We start from the raw sequence: 11,227 nt of genomic DNA, 5'->3' as shown, positions 1-11,227 counted from the left end.
GAACCTGAGACGAGAAAGAGGAAGGGGCTGAAGCTGGCGGTTCGAGCACCTGCTCCCTACTGTGCACGCTGCTGGGTGCTCTCCCCTAAAAATAATCCTGCATAGGAGTGTCGGCCCCACTTTACAGAAGAGGAAGTAGGCGCAGATAAACCACCATCACCGAGCTTGCCGCCAGGGAGGGGGCAGAACTCACATCTGGCCCCGTGGCTGGCCTGTTGGGTCAAATGGCTCGAGCTCAGCTTCAGTGGCCTCATTTTAAAAACGGCGATGCTAAGGCACCCACTTTGCTTGGCCTTGCTGCGGGGTTTACACGGCTTCATCTGCACTCATAACAGTGTGGTGGGACGCAGAGGCCTCTGGCCGTCTCAGGAGAAGGCCCATGCAGCCCTGGAGCCCTTCGCTTTTGGTCCCAGGACAGGCTGTGAGGTGACACGCACACCTCGGCCTGAACCTGCGGTGCAGCCATCTCACCCCGCAGCAGGTGAGGCCAGCGGAACTTCAGTCACCTACAGAAGCACGAGAGATAAGCCATTTTTTAGAGCCACTCAGTTTTGCATGTGGACCGCAGATGACTACTTCAGTTGAACTAAAAACACGTTAGCTGACTCTGCCCAATTAAAAGCCTAAGAATGAGACGAGAAAGAACATTTCCTAATCCATACTTTGAAGTTTCTCTCTCCAAAGGTTTCCAAGTTTGAAAAACTGATTTTTCTAGCACAGAAGTTCAAGTAACCTGAGCACCTCTGTGACCAGTCACAGCCAGCAGGCTCCGTGTGTCTGATGCAACCAACACCTCGCTGAGCCCTGCGGAAGGGCAATTATTTAGCTTAAACTTGACTAAAGCAAGGGCACAGGCTCCAAGGTGCACGCGACCAGACGACCCCGCCCTGCTCGTCCCCCGGTCCGGGAGAAAATTGGCAGTCCTCGCCACCGGGGGCCCCCTTGGCATTTTTCTCTGTGGCATCCGATCAGGGAATTTCTTTAGTTTGTCATACCAAATTCCGAGGCCTTCATTCCAATGCTGACGTGTAAACATTCTCCCATTATTGTGTATTGTCAGATCTGTGTCTATGATCACGACGATGTCTCTCCCGAGAGCAAGACTCGTGCCTCTTAACTGCCGATGGTCGGTCACATGGAGCGACCTCGGGCCAGTTCAAAACTAATCGTCCGCTCCCCGCTTTCTCTTCCCTCTGCTGGCAACGCCTTTCACTCCTCTGCACCACCGGGCCAGGTCCTAGTCGGGCATCGTTTCTCCCAGACCTTTCAGCACTCTCTGGGGCTAGGTTAGGTGCTAAGTCTTTCTTGAAATTGCAGCACTTAATCTTGGTACATTATTACAATTGCATATATTATTAAAATTGTACATCTTGTATGCATTATAATAATTGTGCTTCTCACCCTGCCATTCATTCAACAAATATAACATGTCAGGTGGTGATAAATGATGCAGCAGAGAAAAATAAGGGAGGGAAAGTGGGCTGCATCCACCTAGTGGAAGAGGCGCCCTTTCGCACTTTGTTCAAAAACAAAAAACAAAAAAAAAACAGCTTTGCATGAGAAAAAGCTGTTCTTCAACTGGTGTGTGTGTGTGTGTGTGCGCGCGCACAGAAGGAATCTGTAGGCAGTTACAGATTTGATCCTAATGAGATGGGAAGCCACTGGAAAGTTTTAAGCAAAGGCATGAAATGATCTATGTGTTTATGTGACAACTTGGTGGCTAGATGGAGGGTAAACTGTAGGGGACAGGCGAGGAAGCAGGGAGGCCAGGAGGCTGCGGTGTACCCAATGGTTCTCAACTGGAGGCAATTTTGCCTCCCAGGGACATTTTGGCAATGTTCGGTGATGTTTTGGGTGTCACACCTGTGGAGGAGGGGGTTGCTACTGGCATCTAGTGGGCAGAGGCCAGGGGTACTGCTAAGCATCTCACAGTATACAGGAGAGCACAGTGTCTCTCAAAAGAATTACCGGCCCCAAATGTCAGTGGTGCCAAGGTTGAGAAACTTGTAATCTGTGAAAAGACAGTGAGTGGCTCAGATTAAGAGGGTAGTGGTAAGAGCTGGAGAAGCGTTTGGACTCGGGTTATATTCGACAAGTAGAGCTGATCATATTTGTTGAGGGATTAAATGGACAGCATGAGGGAAAGATGGTGACGTTTCTCACCTGAGCAACTGCAAGAATGAGGTGCCCTGTATTGGGATGAGGAGGGTGGGAGTAGTAGGCAGGCAACAGGTGCTTTGTTTAGTTTGGGGGTGAGCGGAAGGGACTGATGGGACTCAAGTGTTCAGTACTGCACATATCAAATTTGAAATTTTACCTACTTGGTGTTAAGTGACTATACCAGGTGGGCGCGTGGACGTAGGATTTTGAAGTTTACGGGAGAGGCTGGGGCTGCAGATGTAAACTGGGACGCCTGCTAAGAGAACTCTATGCAGTAACTATAGGACAGGATAAGATTGTCTGGGGAGAGCATGCCAACTGAGGAGAGCGGTGAGGGGTCCCACCGTGCAGAGGAGGTAGAGCCAGCAGAAGACGCCGAGAAGGGGAAGAAGCCTGAGGAGGGGGAGAACGGACAGGAGCATCATCAGCCGAGGCAAACGCTGCTGAGAGGTCGAAAGGCCAAACGAGGACCAAGAAACGACCACCCGATTTGGCGACATGGATGCCAAGGCTGATGTGACAGCCGTTTTGATGGGACGGGGGGAATGAAACCCTGACTGGCCTGGATTCAAGAGCTAACAGCTAGGAACGAGACGGTGACATGCCCTCTCTAGGCCTTTGCAAAGCCGAGTAAGGAGAACACTGTCTGGAGGGGATTTTTTTCTCTCGACTTCTTCTTTTACATATTCAAACATGGAGAAAAGCTTACAGTACAACTCCCCTTCTGTCTACCACAGAGATTCAACATTTGACACTATCGTGTTTTTCCTGTATGAACATATGTAGCCATACATGCGCACACACGCATTTCTAAATAGTGAAGATCATTTTGCCCCTAAATACGCTTCGGATATACCTCCTATGAAAAGGCCGTTCTCCTACATGACCATAATAACCATTAACACACCTAGGAAGATAAAATATATCCCCAATACAGTCTATAGCCGGGCATATTCAAATTCCCCCAATATGTGTCGCATAGCATTTTTTTTTTTCAAACCAGGATTTAATCAACGTCTTTGCATTGCACTTGGTTATCATGCTTCTTTGGTCTCTATTAATTACTTTTAGGGAAAAAAAGCTGTCTTATAGGATGGATTTTATTGATTCATTGCCATGCCATTTAACTCATTCTTCTGTCCTGGAAGGAAAGCTTTTGAGGGTAGCACATATATTTATTATTCCTGGCACAATATCCTAAAATTAACATTTCCCAACTTTCCTATAACTCTCTGCCTTTTCATTTTCAGAAAACACTCAATTTATTCCAAGATTTTTTCCCCTGTAACGGCCACCTATTATTCTGAAGACTTAACGGAGCAACTTTCCGGGGTTATACTCTCCCCCGCCTCTCACCTACTGTAAGAATTCATGGGAGACCGCGTCTTAAAGCTAATCAACACCTAAAGCAAACATCATTTTATTGATTAATCACGACAAACTACCTTTGCGAAGTAAAATGAATTCTCTGAAATTTCGTTCCTGATTAGCAAAATAGCACCTCCTAATACTTGAGGGTAAGAGCTGCTGTCAAACATGCCTGCGCGACTGAAATTATAAGAGCCAGATGAGCTGGCTGGTCTGGTGCCGGGTCATGTGTGCTACATGCTCATCTATCTGTGTAGTCACAGCTTTAATAGAGAATACAAAATTTGACCTTACTTGTATTAGGGCTTCTAGAACTGGTCTTTCAGAATGTATAAATTCTTTAAACAATGCAATGTATAAATTCTTTAAACAATGCAATTCTTTTAGCATCTTAAAATGCAAACTGACCCAACAATGTTTATGGCTAGAATTCCAAAGAACATTTAGGCACTGTCGATTTACCTTAGAAAATTTTCTGCCATAATCTTCAAATTATTGTCTTGTCCACAGTATTGGAAAGCATTAAAAATAGAGTACTTTTTTATACAAATGGATTTTATATTCTTTACTTCAATGAACAGTTCAAGATCCCTTTAACTTAACATTCCAGTTTTTTTTTTGCTATCTTACGAAGCCTGAAATTATCTAGTATATTACATGAAATTTAAACTATGATGAAAATGAGTTCATCCTATATATGGGTTCATAATAAAATAAAATGAAATGAGTGAAATAAGTTCGTTTCATATGATGAAATAAATAAAATAAAATGGTTATTATTTTTAAACTTTTTATTAATGTACAGTTGGTATACAATATTAGTTTCAGATGTACAAATAGCAATTGAACATTTATATGCCTTACGATGTGATCGCCACGTAAGTCTAGTAATCATCTGTCACTGTGCAAAGTGATTACAATATTATTGACTATATTCCCTGTGCTGGAAGCAACCTAAGTGTCCATCAATGGATGAATGGATAAAGATGAGGTACATATATACAACGAAATATTACTCAGCCATGAAAAAGAACGAAATCTTGCCATTTGCGGAAAACATGGATGAACTTAAGAGGGCATTATGCTCAGTGAAATAAGTGAGACAGAAAGGCAAATATCACATGATCTCACTTATGTGTAGAATTTTTTAAAAGTTTAATTATTTTTGACCATTTTCTTTCACTTACTTGAACTTCTTCAGTGCTCTGGCATCTGTGCTCACTTAACTAATCATTTTAAACTCCTTTGGGCCTATGGAGTATTTCAGAGAGGTAATGACCCTCCCTGGCCGCCCAGTCCACCCAACCCGATTACCCCAGCAAAAAACCTCACTTGAATAAATCAGAAGCTGGGCTCAGACTTTACGAAATACCTCTCGGGAGACCAGAAATAAATGATTAATCTGCAGTGAAGTCAAAATCCTAGCTACAGTCACGTGACGGTAAGCCCGCCTGTGGACCGCCTGCTCTCTCGCGGGCCGCCCGGGAGATCCTGCAGACTAAGCGGTCCCTCCCTGACCGTACTACTCGGACGTCTGATTTAGGTGCAACTACATGGGATGGACGGGCCAGGGGCGGAAAATCATCCTCTCAACTTACCCTCCAACTAGGAAATTACACACTCATGTAGACAAAAAGACAACTATCTCACGCGACTACCATTGACATTTTAACAATTTTAATGGTTCAGTAATTAAACATTGTTGAATTACTTGCTCTCAAATGAAGCAATGTCACCAAATCAACGCAACATGTTCCATGATGTTCACTGCGGCAGCGGCCTCCAAGGCGTGCATTCCAGACACCCTGGCTGGGAGACGTAACTGGGGACTGGGACGAGCTCCCGCATGAGGTCAGGCATCTGTGCAACAAGTGATGGTGTGTCGCCTCTGGCGCTGGTTCCACCTCTCTCAGACACTTGCTCCGGGGGAAGCCCGCTGCCATGCTCGAGGACACGAAGGCAGCCTTCAGAAGACCGCAGCCCCACGACCCTAAACTGGACCCAGCCCGCCGAGCCAGGCCCAGCTTCCGAACCGTCAGAGACTGCATGAGATGACAAATGCTTGGGTTTTAAGATGCTCGGGGTGGTTTCTTACATAACAAAACATAATTAACACAATTATATACACAAATTATCTGGTCGAAGCTGTAACTTTAGTACTTGTCATTTAGGTATTAAAACCCGCAGCATGCTGATGTGATCAAGGTATTAAAATACCCATTAACGAATACCTTAGCACCTCTCAGGGCAAGAACATGAGACTTCCTCAGAGTACTGTTCGGGCTGATGTCACCATCGCCCTCGGGTAGCGGGGAGTGACTGGTCTGGTAAGTCTGAGAAGAAATTCAGAGGCTCAGCCACTTCCTCTCTCCTCTCCATCTGGGATTCGGGGGACTGAAGGGAGCCATTTGCTCTGGTGTGTTCCCTGTCACACAGCCATTGTGGTGGGGCAAGGTCTATTTGTGTACATGAACTTGAGGTTTAAATGTGCCAATTTCAGGAATGCAACACTACGGAGCTCAGCGCTGCTGCGAACCTCAGCCTCGGCTCCCGAACGGCAGTCACGGTAAAATCCCATTTGAATCTTTGTCAACCTGACTTCTGAGCCTTAGTCCTTAACTGAATCCAAACTTCAGTAAGAAGAAAAAGCAGACCTTATCACCCTCTAAGCTAAGTGCTATTACGGGTATTTTGTGTCTTTGTGGAGTTTCCAGTATATCTGGGGTGTAAACTAAAACATCTGAAGGGCTACCTAGAAGCAGCACGTAATTATTAATAAATAGGTGAGGAACTATGATCCTCGGTGAGCAGAAGAAAATCCGAAGGAGAAAGGTGAAAACACAGGTGCCCAGACACCATGCCAAACCCACAGGATCAGAACGGGCCCCAGCAACCGCATTTTTGCTAAGTTCCCAATGTAATGCTGATCCATACCAATTTCAGAACGCAAGATATACTCGGTGAGTGCAATGACTTTGGAAAAAAGGAGACTGCTATGAGCTAGCAAAGGAAAGATGACAGCTGGCAGAGCTAAGTAAACTTGAAAGGACACGCAGAGTTTAGATGAAGAGGGTCAGAGGAAAGCGACATTTGCTAGCTTATTAACTGCCAGGCCCTGTACTACACAGAATGTCATTTAAGACGATTTCATTTCATATACGGAAAAACTGAGGTTCAAACAGATTAAATAATTGGCCTGAGGTCACAAAACTAGTTAAATGACAGAGTGGGATTAGTACTTTCATTTTGTAGATGAAATCGAGCCTCAGGGAAGTTAAATATTTTGTCAGAAGTAGCAAAATTGGAAAGTGGCAGAACTGTGGTTAGTAAGTGGCCACGTTGAAATTGTTGAAATCGGGTCTGTGAATCTAAAGCCTACATTGCTGCAGCTGCTTCTCTTTATTTTTATTTTTTTAATAAGAGGGGGACGAGAAGGTCTATATTGCTTAGGAAAACATACAAAGGTAGGAAAGAAAAAGTAAACTTAAAAAAGAAATCAAATCAGACCATCAAACATTCGTCTATATTTTAACTTATGATGCAGCCAGAGAACCAAACATTACAGACCACCAATGGCTTAGAAATCATTTTAACTGATTACTAAACGACGACTAACTGAAATTAGCGATCCAATTTGCAGACTGGACCCATGACATAACAACTAGTTGGAAAGCGCCAATCTAGTCAAAAGTTCAATTAATCTATGGTTAGCCTCAATTTTAAAGTGTTATGTTTAAAGTCAGAGTACTCTTATTTGTAACTGAAATTTTTAAAGACTGCCTTATGACAATGTTTTACTAGACTTCTTTGTGTTCAGTATTATTATTTTATGGACTGTTTAAAAAGTGAAGCTTAACATTAATTCGCGTATAGGGACTTTGGTTCTATTTCTAGTCTCCGCGTATAGGGACTTTGGTTCTATTTTTCTATCTTCAAGACCAAAGTGAAAATTCAACCCTGTGAGGCCCTTCTCGTAATTAAAATGCATCATCTTTTCTTCATTGCTGCTACGGAACCTTGTACAACTCCATTTAGCACTTATGTCATTTGCCTTGTATGAAAGCCATTTGTTTACAAATGTTTCTACTTCTCTTCAGGGATAAAGACTCTGCATTATTCACCTGTGTATTCACTCGGCATTTAGCACACTGCCTTGCACATGCAGTTAGAGCTTGTGGACGAGTTAGTATTTTTCTCAGTAAGATGAGCATATAAATTACATACACATCTTCCGCCAAACCAACCCTGAACTAGCGAATATAAGAAATTTACTGTTGAAAGCATTGCAGTGTACGAGCGGGTTTGGTCAGCTACGGAATTGGGGAATCGGGAGCCAACAAGATCATTTATTCATCAACAGATGTGTTCTATGTACCAGGCATCGTGTATACAACGGGATAGGACAGATGTAGTCTTTGCCCTCACAAAGCTACCAACCTAGCAGGGAGACACACAATAACCCCCACACACACACACACACACACACACACACACACTGAAGAAAACACACAGAAGGCGGTAATAAGGGCTCGGAGTGGAGTGGAGGGCAGAGGGCTGCTCAGATAGGGTAGACATTTGACAAGCAAAATTTAAGCTGCGACTTGAAGGGTAAGAGTCAGTTATGCAGAGAAGGGGGTGGCCAGCAGAGTTAAGGCCCTAAGAGTGTCTGGGGTGGTGGGAAAGGGGGCCATTGCTGCAATGCCAGCTTCAGGGGAACAGTTACTGCAGCACATTCCCCAGTCTTCTGTTTTTCAATTCCTTGCTTCTATCACTTCTCTTTTTCTAAGGCTTAGATTTTCCTGGCTAAATTAAGTGACAGCATAAACACTGGGGAACATACGACTACCCATTTCCAGATAATCCTCATTTCCTCCCAGTCCCTGTGACTGATAAATTCATCTCGGAGTGACAACTATGTCCCAATTAGGGAAGAGTGTTCCTCTATATCGCTTTTAATTCTGATTTGGAGCCCTCCTGATTGCTAATCAACATGTTGTGTGATTACTTCAACAATCACTTATAGAATGTTATCTTGTCATCGGAAGAAAGCAGCTTTGCTGCTTTCTGAACTCTAGCTAGAGCCTAGCTCTCCGCTGAGCGAATGGCATCCCAAGCAGTCCCTAACCACTGAGCGTGCTCGGATCTGCTGCTGGAGCTACAGCACAGGTTCAGTTAGGAGCCTGTGATGTCCTGGAGAAAGCCCTGGGTCAGAAACGAGAGGTTGTAGGATCTGGTCACAGGTGTGCCACTTTGTTATGCAAATATCGGTAAACGGTAAACTGTTTACTTCCTTTAGATTTAGTTTTCTTATTGGTAAAGCGGGAATACATTAAAGTTGTATCTTACACAAATTCAACTACAGGTACACGTGCTTAGCAAAAAATTTAAAAGAAAAATAGCAACTTAAATAGCACTCCAGTGCGCATATGCCCTGGAGTCAGCAAGAGCTGAAAAGCACAAATCTGTTGTTCCATCCATCTGATTGCTTATATGCCTCTCATTGAAAGTCTCGCTCTGCAGTATGATTTCAGTCTTCAAAGATTTATATATTTGTTTGTTTAGGACAAGGTCCCTACATATAATCCACTTGCTTCATCTAGGGCTCCAATGAAGAAACAGCCATCCAGGTGATGTGATTTTCTCATAGGTTTTCTTTAGAATCAAGCAGGGTGTCAACTCCACTATGCCACTTTCTCACACTGGCATGTAGGGGACACGTACATCAAAGTTGATGGAATTCTAGAAATGCATTGTTGAGACCATGATTTACCAATTTTTTTATGTACTGGTTATTAAATTACATATTTCATCAACCACGTCACTATCCCAACAGAGCTATGTTTCTATCTAGGTCACAAATGTATTCATGTATCTGGAAAATGATGAATGTACAAAGTTATTCATTGCACAATGCTTTTATAAAGGATCAGGTTAAAAAAAAAAAACCACCTAAATGTCCAAAAGGAGAGGACTGATGAAATGATACATTATACAATGGAATATTATACAGTCATAAAAAATGAGGAAACATCTCATATGATACAGAACAACTTCTAACATCAGTGAAAAAATAAAGTATGTAAACTACACAGAGTATTTACCATTTATGTAAAAAAGGAAGAAAAATAAAATATATATAGTACTTATTTGCTTGTATAGGCATAAGTTTTTTTGGAAAAATATTCAACAAACTGTTAGCATTGGTTGTTTCTTCTGCAAGGAACTGGGTGGCTGAGGGCCAAGTATGGAAAGAAGACTTTTACCTCGTCTCTTTGACTTTTTGAATTTTGAACCGTGTGATTGTATTACCTAATCCAAAAGGAAACACAAAAAGAAAGTAGTTTGAGATGAAATAGGATCGCGTTCTTAACGGAAACTATTTATAAAAAGTAGGCAGTCTACGGGTAAACACCTGTAGGTAGGATGTGCGACTATGAAGGACTTTCCTTAAGAGAGCCATCTTTCCAGACTTCCCACTTCATAGATCTATAAACCAAGGCCTTGAAAATTAAGTGACCCATGTAAGGTCACATGGCAGAAGAGCGGGGATTAGAAACCGGATATTCCAACATCTACTCCAGGACTTTTATTATATTGTCTTCTCATTTTGTGTGGGCAACACAGAGCCAGGTAAATTTAGACAACATATGGGTTGTCACGTTCTATCTAAATTTTAGTCTGAAGTCAGAACAATCTCAAACCTTTGGACTACTAATTTCTTGTGTGGTCTGCAGCACATGGCTATACTTATAAACAGGCTGTGCGTATTTCTATCACTGTACACATTACAGTACGATCCTTCTAACTCAACTGAATTCACTGAAGGAAAGAACTAAAATATGTTATTTTAATTTTTTTTTTAATATACAAATGCCTAGTACAATTGTACTGCCAAAAATATTAACATTGGTTCGCATTCCTTAACCAAAACTCAGGGGCTGGATGTGTTTTAGAAATAAGAATTTCTTGGAACTTAAAAAAGGTTACAAGGTACACAAACCATTATGTAAAACCTCACATACCAGTGGCTAAGGGCAGCATCCCATAATCAAACGTATTAATATTTCTTCAGCAAAATATGTGATAAAAGATTAAATGTATCAACTCATTAGCTCAGGTCGTATTTTGCTACCAAATGAATTTTGTCTCCAAGCTTAAAAAGTTTTTGGTCGTCAAAGCCTTCCGAATGTTGGAATTAAGAAATTACAGACTCACAAAGGTGCTGCTAGAAAACATGGTTAGTCACCTCAACTCTCATCTTTCTGATGGGGACAGAACAAGCAGGCAGCTTTTACATCCCAGATTTGGGCCAAGGACTTGTGATTAAGAGATCTAAACTAGTAGAGGGGGCAAAAGCTGAGATTATGACTAGAGTAAAAGAAGAAAAGAAACTCCTAACTACAGCACTGCATTCCTATGGTAGCCTCATATGTTATTAATTTAATAAAAGCTCCATTTGATTAGCTCTTGTCAGCTTTTAAATGGAAATATGTAAATAAAACTCTGTCCCGCATGGCTGACGAGAGGACTGAGGGAATGAGCTTTAATCCTACTGGGAGGTAACTGTGCTTGACCAGTGCAGCAGCACACTGAAATAGCATCCCAAGTCCAGCAGGCAGGAACACACACCGTTTTCTCAACTTGGTACCACTACGTTAGTATCCTTTTATCTTACAAAGGCGAATATGTTTTTTTCCAT

General features: G+C 42.5%; 1 long non-coding RNA gene across 1 annotated transcript in view; it reads right to left on the bottom strand.

Moving 5' to 3' along the window:
* Positions 1 to 9,061: 9,061 nt before the first annotated feature.
* LOC111739646 overlaps positions 9,062 to 11,227 on the bottom strand; it is a 3,825-nt gene continuing 1,659 nt past the window's right edge. The window contains exon 2 of the long non-coding RNA XR_002780328.1: positions 9,062 to 9,837. This is a non-coding gene — a long non-coding RNA (uncharacterized LOC111739646). The remainder of the gene's footprint in view (positions 9,838 to 11,227) is intronic.

This window comes from Pteropus vampyrus, unplaced genomic scaffold (genome assembly GCF_000151845.1).
Source record: "Pteropus vampyrus isolate Shadow unplaced genomic scaffold, Pvam_2.0 Scaffold52, whole genome shotgun sequence".
NCBI lineage: Eukaryota > Metazoa > Chordata > Mammalia > Chiroptera > Pteropodidae > Pteropus > Pteropus vampyrus.
This window is presented reverse-complemented; position numbering and strand designations above follow the sequence as displayed.